This window comes from Eublepharis macularius, chromosome 17 (genome assembly GCF_028583425.1).
Source record: "Eublepharis macularius isolate TG4126 chromosome 17, MPM_Emac_v1.0, whole genome shotgun sequence".
NCBI lineage: Eukaryota > Metazoa > Chordata > Lepidosauria > Squamata > Eublepharidae > Eublepharis > Eublepharis macularius.
In genome coordinates this window covers 44,973,658-44,985,209 of record NC_072806.1, presented here as the reverse complement: position 1 = coordinate 44,985,209, position 11,552 = coordinate 44,973,658, and positions in this window count along the sequence as shown.

Below are 11,552 nucleotides of genomic sequence, written 5' to 3'. Positions count from 1 at the left end.
TGATTGGTTGGTAGAATTGTCCTTTAGGAAAAGAAGATGCTGCTGTGAGCAGTCAACCCCAGCCTCCGCCATGTTTAATAGCAGCCTATGATATAAAAATCACAGAGCCCCTGAATTAATGCTGCTTGATCTGCATTAGGGAAATCCCAGTTGACTGAGCAAAGTGCCGAGTCCCGCCTGGGAAAGTAATCAAGTAATCAAGAATGGAATATGAATGCAAATGCAGAGAACTGGGCATGAGTGACTCCTGCCACTCCAAGCTGCAGACGTGTAGATACGTGAAGAAAGGTTCTCGCTGTGTCATCAACCCATATTCGAATCCCCTTTCTTTCCATGATGAGATCTCACCCTACGTTCATAGGACCACCAATCAGCTCTGATAAGTTTTACTCATGGGAACATCTAATCAAGATCTAAATTCATCAGCCCAGCTCCAGGAACATTAATTAAGCAACTGTTTCTTTATGCAGCACCAGGAGAATAAAATTCAACTCTTTTGTCACACCTCGGTAGCACTAATAAAAGATCATCAAACCTTTGTCATTCCCAGGAGCTGACCTTTACGATCTTTGTCCCAACTGTTGAAGGGGCTACTCAGCCTCAGGATATGTTTTTCCCTATAAAAAACAGGGCTCTTGCCCCATTCAAATCGTACATGCTTTTCTGGATCTGAGCACTGTACCCTTAGGGTCTCCTTCCCTAAAACTCTCCTGGTCAAGAATGCTGGTCGTTTGAAGGCCTTTTCCTTCGTGGACTGCTCTACTCCCCAGATAGGTAATTATTACCTTGAAATCCCTCAGTCTCATCAGTTTCTTTGGGGAGAGGACCCCATAAAAATTGGTGCAGGATCCTGCTGTGTTACACCTCTTGCTTAGCCTACTCCTTGTCGCTAATTCCACCCTCTTACTCACAAAGAGTCCCATTCCAGTAACACTGCTGCCAGCCCAGAGCCTGCCTACCTGGACTGCCACTGTGCAGTAAGAAGTGAAACAAAACACACTTTTTGGTGGGGGGAGCTCATTCCAGCTTCTTTTCTTGAATTGGGTTCACCTTTCTGAAGCTGCTTTAACAATGCGAAACAATGAATTCTGGCTGTATTTCTGGTTTTACACAACCCTTTTTAATATATATATATATTTTCTAAATAACAAAAGGGATACAGAAATAAAATAGGAAATACAGAAATACCTTTACACTAAGGAAAAATTAAGATACCCTTTCCACAGATTATCTAGCACAAAATCACCATACATTGTTTGAATGTCATGTTCAGGCCCAAAACAACCATTCTCAGAGACATTCCTCTCTTTTCCACTCTGTCTCGCTATTAAACCAAACACCAAAATTATTATTATTGAACCAATAGCATCAGACCAATAGCACAAAACACACCATGACCTGTACATTTCAATTCTGCCAGTACTATACTACAATACACCAAACTATGCTAGCTGTACTAAACTAACCAAATTAAATAATATATGTTTCCATTTTGGAAAATTTAGGACTTAAACAATATTTCACTAACCTCTGTCAATCTAAGCTCCCATCCAAATTTAAATTATTTACATTATTTATTCCTATCTTTTATTTCTCATCTTTATTTATAATAGGCAAAGTATTTTTCCCATTTCTTTTTGAATTCTCTAATAGGTCTTCTATTTATATAATTCATTAATTTTGTCATTGCCACATGTTCTTTCTGTCATTTTATCTTTTCAGTTATGTTTGGTTGGGCATTCTTCATCCTTCCATTTACTTGCCATTACCACCCTTGCTGCTGTTAGCATATACCTCAAAGATTGATATAGTAGTTTCTCAATATGATCTGGCATTATTCCCAACAGCATAATCTCTGGTCAACAGGGTTCCCCCGATCCAGTAAGCTGGTCACTCGATCAAAGAAGGAAACCAAGTTGGTCTGGCAAGATCTGTTAGGGACAAAACCATTCTGACTTCCCCGGATCACAGAGCGGTCCTTCAGATGCTTACAGACTGATCCCTTTAAAATCTGTTCTAATATCTTCCTAGCAACAGACGTCAGACTGACCGGCCTGTAGTTTCCCGGGTCATCCTTCTTCCCTTTCTTAAAGATTGGGATAACATTCGCTCTTCTCCAATCTTCTGGCACATCCCCAGTCCTCCAGGAGGCCTTGAAGATGATGGACAGGGGTTCTGCAAGTTCTCTAGAAAGTTCTTTCAGCATTCTTGGGTGCACCCCATCCGGCCCAGGGGATTTGTATTCATCCAGTGCAGCCAGATGCCTCTCCACTACCTCTCTGTCAATGTCAACTAGCCACTCAGGTGTCCTGCCACATTTTCTACTCTCTCTAGATGTGCCTGAGTTCTTCAGGGAGAAAACAGAGGCCAAAAAGTCATTAAGCCTGTCTGCTTTTTCTCTGTCCTGCATCAGAGTTTCTCCATCTACTCCCAACAGGAGTCCAATTGCCTCTTTTACCTTGCGTTTGCTTCTCACATATCTGTAGAAGTTTTTCTTATTGTAGCGAGCCCTCCTGGCCAGACCCAGCTCGTACTGAGCTTTGGCCTCTCTGATGGCTGATCTGCAGTACCTAGTAACCCTCATATACTCCTCTTTAGAGGTCTGTCCTTCTCTCCATTTCCTGAACATTTCCTTTCCCCCCTTAGCTTATTCTGGAGTTCTCTGTACATCCACATCGGTTTCTTGGAGCCCTTACCATGTTTCCGACTTGCTGGGATAGTGAGGGCTTGAGCTTGCAAAAGCTCGTGTTTGAGAAGGGCCCACCCTTCACTCACTCCTTTCTCTTCCAGCACACTCCCCCACGGAATGACTCTCATCAAGCCTCTGAGTTCATCGAAGTTGGCCCTACAAAAATCTAACCTATGAGTCTGGCTATGAACTTCCTTGGCCCCCCACAGCAATTGGAATTCAAGGAGGACATGGTCACTTCCCCTTAAGGTCCCCACCACCTTCATCTCATCTACCAATTCTTCCCTGTTGGTTAATATCAAGTCTAGTATGGCCGAGCCCCTTGTAGCTTCCTCCACCTTTCGAAAAAGGAAGTTATCGGCCAGGCAGGTCAGGAAATTGTGTGATTCATGACGCTTTGCTGAGCCTGTCTCCCAGCACACATCAGGGAAGTTGAAGTCACCCATAATTACAAGGTTCTGATGTCTTTCTTAACTTGTGGTGCCCAAAATGGAACACAATACTCTAGGTGAGGTCTAACCAGAGCAGAGTAGAGTGATACCATCAGTTCTTCTGTTCTGGACACCATGCTTTTGTTGATACAGCCCAAAACCGCATTTGCCTTTTCAGCTACCACATCACACTGTTGATGCATGTTCAGTGTATGGTCTACTAAGACCCCTAGATAGTTTTGAGCAGTTCTACCCTCTCTTCATCACTTGTTACAATTTCAGTTCCCTGTCCCTGAAATGGGCCTATAATGTCCTTGCTTTTTTCTTACTTTGAACATAAGCAGGAGGAGCTGGCTATGGCACAGTGAGGTCGGAGTGGTGCCTGGTGATGTTGAAGTTTGGAGTGGGAGCTCAGCCAGGATGTTATTCCATAGAGTCCACCGCTTTCTGCCACTTCCTCCAAGAAAACTGATCTCTGTAGTCTGGAGAAAGCCAGTTTGATGTAGTAGTTAAGAGTGGCAGGACTCTAATCTGAAGAGCCAGGTTTGATTCCTCCTCCGGTTGAAGCCAGGTGGGTAATCTTGGGTCAGTCACAGTTCTCTCAGAGCTCTCTCACCTCACAGGGTGATTGTTGTGAGGATAATAACACACTTCGTAAACCTCTCTGAGTGGGCATCAAGTTGTCCTGAAGGTTGGTATATAAATCAAATGTTGTTGTTATTAGTTGTTGTTGTAATTCCAGGAGAACTTCAGGCCCCACCAGGAAGTTGGTAAGCCTAGGTAGCAGGTGTTTGGAAAGATCTTTCTCTAATACTAAAGAAATGCTGATAGTCAGAGTAGACCATGAGTCTTCATTCTTCCCTAACCAAGGGCTCATCTTTTATCGAGCATGGGACCCCACTGAACTCTAAGCACATGACAGGAAGTCATGTGACATCACATTCATGTGAAAAGAAGAGCCAGACATATTACTTCACCATTGGTGAGGGGCTTCATGCTGCAAGCAAGCATGGAACATTAGAGGCTGTGAAAGGGGTATGTGGCCAGGCCAGGCTGGGAAAAGAAAAAAAAAGAGAAAGAAAAAGGGAGAAGGGTCTGACACTGTCTTGGCTCCAAAGAAATATTCTCCACTGTAGAGTGGCCTTTCTGCACCAACATGTTACTCTGCGTATGTGCAAAGGCAAGCAGGATTTCTGATGTGCTGGCTCTCTGTGCATGCACACGAGCAGATCTTCTTTCAGAAAGCTGCAGTAAAATAGCAACTTAGTGGGACCTTGAAATCCAGTGCTTGCAGCTCCATGATGAATGGGAGATCCCCAAATCATGGGATGAAGACCACTCAAATGCACAATACTAAGCATGATAGATCATTTCTGTATATATGTATTAGATTTATACCCCATTTTCTCTCCAATGGGTACTTAAAGGGGCTTATACTCTTCAGTCCTCCCTTTTATCCTCACAACAACAGAGTAAGGTAGGGCACGAACAGGGAAAAAATGAACACACTGTTCATTTTTCGTTGCCGAAGATGAACACGAACAGACAAACAGTAACAAACATGTCCCGATAATGAACGTTTGTTATTTGTTGTTCGTGGGGGCCAGAATGGCCCCCGTTAGACTTAGAGAGCCCATATTGATAGGGAACATTCAGCAGGCTCTACTCCAGCCATCACCCAAGTTTGGTCAAGATTGCAATACTGATCATGGAGTTATACATTCTCAAATTCAACACCCCCAAGAAACTCCAATTTGACACATTGGGAGCCACCAGTTGACTTTTACTCCATGTACAAGTGGTGGACTCTAGGGGGTGGGGGCTTTGGCCACTCCCCAGTGGCACCCCCCATGTGCCCACCTGCCAGGCATCCCTGAGGCTACTTTCCTCCAAGGTATGACGGTGGGTGATGTTGGCAGCCACTGGGCCTGGCAGGCTGGGGGAGGCATTGGTGGGCTGCCTCCCCTTTAGGGGATGGGGTGTGTGGCTGGTCGCCAGCAGCATGCCCCATGTGCCCACCCACCAGGCCTCTCAGAGGGTACTTTCCACAAAGGTTGGAAGTTGGTGGGTCAGGTCGGCAGCTGCCGGGCATGGCAGACTGGGGGAGGAGTTGATGGGCTGCCTCCCCTCTAGAGGGCAGGGGGTCTGGTGGCTCACCAGTGAAACCCACTGATCTTGTCAGCAGTGGAAGCAGCCATCACCCACCCTTCTGCCTTCATGGAAAGGACAGGATGGATGGGGCAGGAGAGGTCGTTGGGAAGGGTTGGAGTGGTACCAGAGAGGGCGAGGTTCAAAGAGGGACGGGGAGCTTTACAGGGAGAGGAGGACAAAGAGGCCCCCAACATCCACTGTGTCAGATTGCACAGACTGCTCTGGCAGAGGCTTGTCCGCCCCTCCTGGTTTACAGTGGAGGCTGTTGCCAGCATCACTCACCTTTCTGCCTTCACGGAAAGGACGGGATGGACAGGGCAGGAGAGGTCTTGGGAGGCGTCAGAGCAGTTCCAGAGAGGGAGGGGTTGAAAGAGGGACTGGGTACTTGTCAGGGAGAGGAGGGTCCCTGCCTTTGTGGAAGGGACATGATGGACAGCAGCACCAGCAGACATCACCCACCTTCCTGCCTTAGTGGAAAGGATGAGAGTCACAGGACCCATTCCCCCCATGCACAGAGGGGACAGCAGGAGCCTTGGATAGGGGGCTCCGTGCTGTGCAACCATATGTGCAACAACTCCTGAGCTGTTGCACGTGCCCAAAAGCAGCAGCAGCAGACAGCACTCACCTTCCTGCCTTCATGGAAAGGGTGGGTGGGAGGGACCCATTCCCCCTTGCTGAGAGGGGACAGCAGGTGCCCATGGATGGGGGGCACCATGCGTCACAACCATTTTGGCAAAAGCTTTTGAGCCATTCCTCATGCCCACAAGTCACTGCAGCTGGCATCACCCACCTTCCTGCCTTCACTGAAAGGACAGAATGTGCAGGGCAAGTTGTGGGGAAGGGTTGAGGTTCCATCCAGAAAGGCCAAGGTTGAAAGAGGGACCATCTGGGAACTTGTCAGGGAGAGGAGGACAAAGGGTTACCAGCCGTGGAAGAAGCCCCGAGAACTGAGGGGGGCTGGAGCCCACTGCAGAGGAGATTGGCCTATGACCACAGTAGACTGGGGTGGCTCAGAGCCATGGAGGGATACCCTAGGAGGTTGAGGTTGACTTTGATGAAGGTCAACATGTCCACTAGGTCTGGGTGAAGACATGTGCGGCAGGGACAGAGGAGATCTCCAAGGTGGGAGAACACCCGCTTGCTCTGCACGCTGGTGGGAGGGCAGGACAGGATGTTGGTTGCCATGATGGACAGGTCTGGCCATATGGCAGATTTACTCACCCAATAATCCAATGGGTTGGAGAGTATCAGTTTGTCAGAGTGTCAGAGTGTCAGTTTACTAGTCAGTTCTCAAGCCAAAGCTACGCCATGTTCTTACGTTATAACCTGTAGTTGTTTAGTTCTCTCCCTCCAGGCCCAGGTGCTGCCCGAGCCGCATATATCTACGGGAGCAAAAAATTCTTATCACCCCGTTCCGGCCGACCTTTACGAAGTCTAGATAACTGGGAATCCATAGTCTGACAGGTTGCCACAATGGACAGGTCTGGCCATATGACAGATTTACTCACCCAATACTCCAATGGGTTGGAATGGGGGGGCTCGGTGGTCAGCTACGGTGCAGTGAAGTTGGCGGCTCTGAGGAGCTTGTCTCTGAAGGAGTGCTGAACCCAGACGTCTAGGGGCTTGGGATTCCTACTTTCTGGAGAGACCCCATGGAGAGGGGACTCTGAAGCAAGAGGGTTAACCGGGGATTCACTCCAGGCATTGGAGTTGGAATTCTGTGAGTTTGCCTAATAGCACAGATCACTGTGGATGCCATTTTACAGGCAACAAACTGCGAGCACTGAGATGAACAGATTACAAAGAGCGATATTCTTATAACCAAGAGGGGTCAGTGAGAAACAAGCTGTACATTTATGAAATAAAAGAGCCGTGTAATAATAGAAAGGAAATAAAGGCTTGGCCCTTCGGAAAGGATTAAATTATTTATTTATTTATTTAATTCGATTTATATCCCGCCCTCCCCACAAGTGGGCTCAGGGCGGCTAACAACATTAAAAATACATTAAAATCACAAAAACATAAAATCAACAATAATTTTTAAAAATCATTAAAATAGTACAGGAGCAGGCTATTTAGACAAATATTGGGAGTCCATACATGGGCATAGCAGATGGCCGAGGGCAGCCCCAGAAGAAGTGGTGGTCTTAGATGGAAGAAGGAGGACACCCGCTGGCACTCAGCCGAAGGCCCGGTGGAACATCTCTGTTTTACAGGCCCTGCGAAACTGTAACAGGTCCCACAGGGCCTGGATCTTCAGCGGGAGAGTGTTCCACCAGGCAAGGGCCAGGGCAGAAAAAGCCCTGGCCCTAGCTGAGGCCAGATGGATGTCCTTCGGGACGGGGACCACCAGGAGTTGCTTGTCTGCTGAGCACAACACCCTGCAGGGGATATAATGGAAGAGGCGGTCCCGCAGGTATGCAGGTCCCAGTCCATGAAGGGCTTTAAACACCAAGGTTAACACCTTGAACTGGATCCAGAACCCCACTGGGAGCCAGTGCAGCTGGCACAGCACAGGATGAATGTACACTTGGATTGGCATTCCAGTAAGGATGCGTGCCACTGCATTCTGGGTTAAAGAGAGGTATGGTGCAGTGCATTCCCCCCTTCCTGAAGAAACAGCTTCTGATGGGAGTCTCAAGCATGGGAGAGGCTTGCAAAGAGGAAGAGTAACAACCTTCTTGGAATTACAAAGCTACAGATGCAAAAGGAAAAGTCCTGCTGAGTGACTAAAGAAAATAAAGTTTCGCTAAGACATAAAGTTAATCAAAGACATAAAGGAAAGGGAAGGGAGCGGAGGGTAGTACTTAAGGCATGAAGCGACAGGAGAGACTTGGCCAAGAGCTGAAAATGAAAGTGGCTGAGGATAAACTGAGTATGTGAGGCAGATTGGAGAAGGAATTTAGGAAAAGTTCCCCCCCCCTTTTGAAGTTAAGCAAAGACAGAAACTGCCAACTGGATTAAAAAGGGAAGAAGCAGCTGTACATCCCTCTTACTGTTGAAAGAAAAAAGGGTGAAAGAAAGGGGGTCTGGGAGATTTGGGTAATTAAATATGTTTACCTGTTTATATGTGTTAAACAAGAAAAGAGTTTGGCTCATAATCTCTATATAGTATAAGTGTTTAGTCTAAAACTTGTATTTGTTTCCATGAGTTTTATCCAAATTGTGTGATACTGTGGTGTTATTAATGTTAATATGATATAATTATTGCTTAGGTGTGATAGATGGCTTGATAAAGTAATACAACAAGAACATATAAAAATAAGGAGGGTACATTGGCTGTACAGACAAAACTTAAAGGGTTAACAACAATAATATAGCTTCAAAATGAGTAAATGAGTAAAATTACAAAACCAAAACCTTTTCCAGGTCAACCAAAATCTATAGGGACTATGCCGATACAAGAAGCCTTAAAAGACCTTCAACAAAACTTACATGAGGTGACTGCACCAATATTGAAAAGGGGAAATGGAGAACCTCCAAAAGAAACAGACATTCCCTATAGAGTGAACCCAAACTCTAAAAGGAAGATTAAACTGCCAAGAGGGGTATATGTGAGATTTACAAAGAGGTTTACAAAGATTTACAAAGGGAATTAACATCAGGGAAAATGAGAGATAAAATTGCAAATACAAAAGGGAAGGAAATGAAGATATTGAAGGAGACACCCTGGAGTACGAGGCAGAAAAGAAGAGAATATTACTTCCTCTCTTCATTATTGAATGATGATGCAATTACTTAAAAAGAAAAAATAGACACAATTGGAAATGAAGGTGGACCGCACTCCACCTGACGGATGGGTTGAATGGAAATATAAAATAAGAATTTAAATATATTTAAGTAAGATAGGAACCAAAATAAGAAGAAAAGGAATAAAATATTAGAACTAAATAAAGTAGCTTTATAGTAACAATAGGTTGATACTAATGAAAGGTGATTGAATGGTAGAGATGGACTGAAATATACTGCATAAATATGTGTTAATTATGTAAGATCTGATCGATCAGATGCTAGATTAAGCTGGAATTAAAATTAATAAATATGTATTAAATATGTAAGATTTGATAGACCAGGTACTAGATTAAGCTGGAATTAAAATTAATAAAACATATTGACAGAATTGGATACACTAACAGAATAAATAAAAGTAAAAAGTAAAATAGAAGATCGAAATGACTGGAAATGAAGATGGATTCCGCTCTATAGTAATCAGGTAAATTCATTGTTGAGGCCAAAGGCCATTACAAATAAAACATATAAAGCACTCTAACATGTAAACATATGTACAAATATTAAAAGATTAAAATGATCTAGGCAGAAAATACCAGTCAGATAAAACCATTGCTGTCTCTGGAAACAGCTCTAGCCCAGATTTTCTTGGCTGCTAAGGCAAACAGAGAGACTCTATAAGAAACAAATGCAGCAGTGTCAGACAGGAGAAAAAACAATTTCTCAGAGTCTGAAGAGAAGTTTAAACCAATTAAAAACTCTTCTAAGAATTTATTCCTTGGCTCTGCATAAAGTGGGCAGGATAGTAGGTAATGTGGTAAATCCTCCACAATGTGAGCACCACAAATACAGTAGCGGAGGGCTTGAGGTGTTTTGGCATAGCGCCCAGCTAGCAGCGCTGTGGGCATAGTTTGGAACCGAATTGAGGTAAGGGCTGTTCTGAGGTTGTGAGGGAGGATGTTGACTAGATAGGGTGCTCTAACATGGTCCTTCTTGAAAAGTTTAAACCATGGGGAGAATTTGGAATAGGAGATCACCTGCCTATCCATTACAGCGTCACAGTGGAACACCCAGTCCCGAATGTTAAAGCCAGCAGCCGGGACACCCTGGGAGTCATAACAGATGGAGTAACATTGAAGGATGTTATTATAGCTGGCTAGTTGTACAGTCTCATTTTTATGCATACTTTCATAGCATAACTTGCATAATGGATTGGTATTGTCGTTACATTCCTTCCTCCAGAATCTGAGCAGGGTTAGATGTACAAGGGCTCTGACTGAGGACAGGCCAAGCTCTGCTCGCATAAGAGCTGCAGGAGTACATTTTGGGAAAGCTAAAATTCTCCTTAGGAAATGGTTTTGGATAGATTCCAAAGCTGTAATTAAACAGTCTTTCCAACCTCAGACCTCTACACCGTAAAGGAGTTGAGGAATAGCCTTGCTCAAGTATATTTTCAGTGCTGGGTCTATTAGAAAAACCTCCTTTTGTATAGTAAAATTTCAGAATGGCACCAATTGACCTAAGAACTGCAGATTTGGTTATGAAAAGTTTAAACCATGGGGAGAATTTGGAATAGGAGATCACCTGCCTATCCATTACAGCGTCACAGTGGAACACCCAGTCCCGAATGTTAAAGCCAGCAGCCGGGACACCCTGGGAGTCATCACAGATGGAGTAACATCGAAGGATGTTATTATAGCTGGCTAGTTGTACAGTCTCATTTTTATGCATACTTTCATAGCATAACTTGCATAATGGATTGGTATTGTCGTTACATTCCTTCCTCCAGAATCTGAGCAGGGTTAGATGTACAAGGGCTCTGACTGAGGACAGGCCAAGCTCTGCTCGCATAAGAGCTGCAGGAGTACATTTTGGGAAAGCTAAAATTCTCCTTAGGAAATGGTTTTGGATAGATTCCAAAGCTGTGATTAAACAGTCTTTCCAACCTCAGACCTCTACACCGTAAAGGAGTTGAGGAATAGCCTTGCTCAAGTATATTTTCAGTGCTGGGTCTATTAGAAAAACCTCCTTTTGTATAGTAAAATTTCAGAATGGCACCGATTGACCTAAGAACTGCAGATTTGGTTACTGCCAAATGCACCATCCAAGACAGAATTTCGCTAAAGGCAATCCCCAGGTATTTAAAGGTGCTGCACTCTTCTATGGTGGTTCCATCTATGGTCCCTTTGTAGCTACGAGGCCTTTTCCTAAAAACCAAGACTTTTGTCTTGGCTTAATTGATGTTTAAGGACTCTTCTTTGCAAAAGTCACCAAGTTTATGTAAAAGCCCTTTAAGGCCAACACGGGTAAGAGAGACCAGGAGCATATCATCAGCATATAAAAGAACTGATATTTTCTGAGATCCTAAAGAGGAGGGGGCAAACTCGGGGCCGGATAACATCGGGATAATATCGTTTAGATATAGGTTAAAAAGCAAAGGGGCCAGGACACATTCCTGCTTTACCCCTTTCAACATTGGTATTGCCTCTGTTAAAGAGCCTGAGGTGCCCACCCTGATTGTAGCAAAGATGTTGAAGTGGAATTCCTGCAGA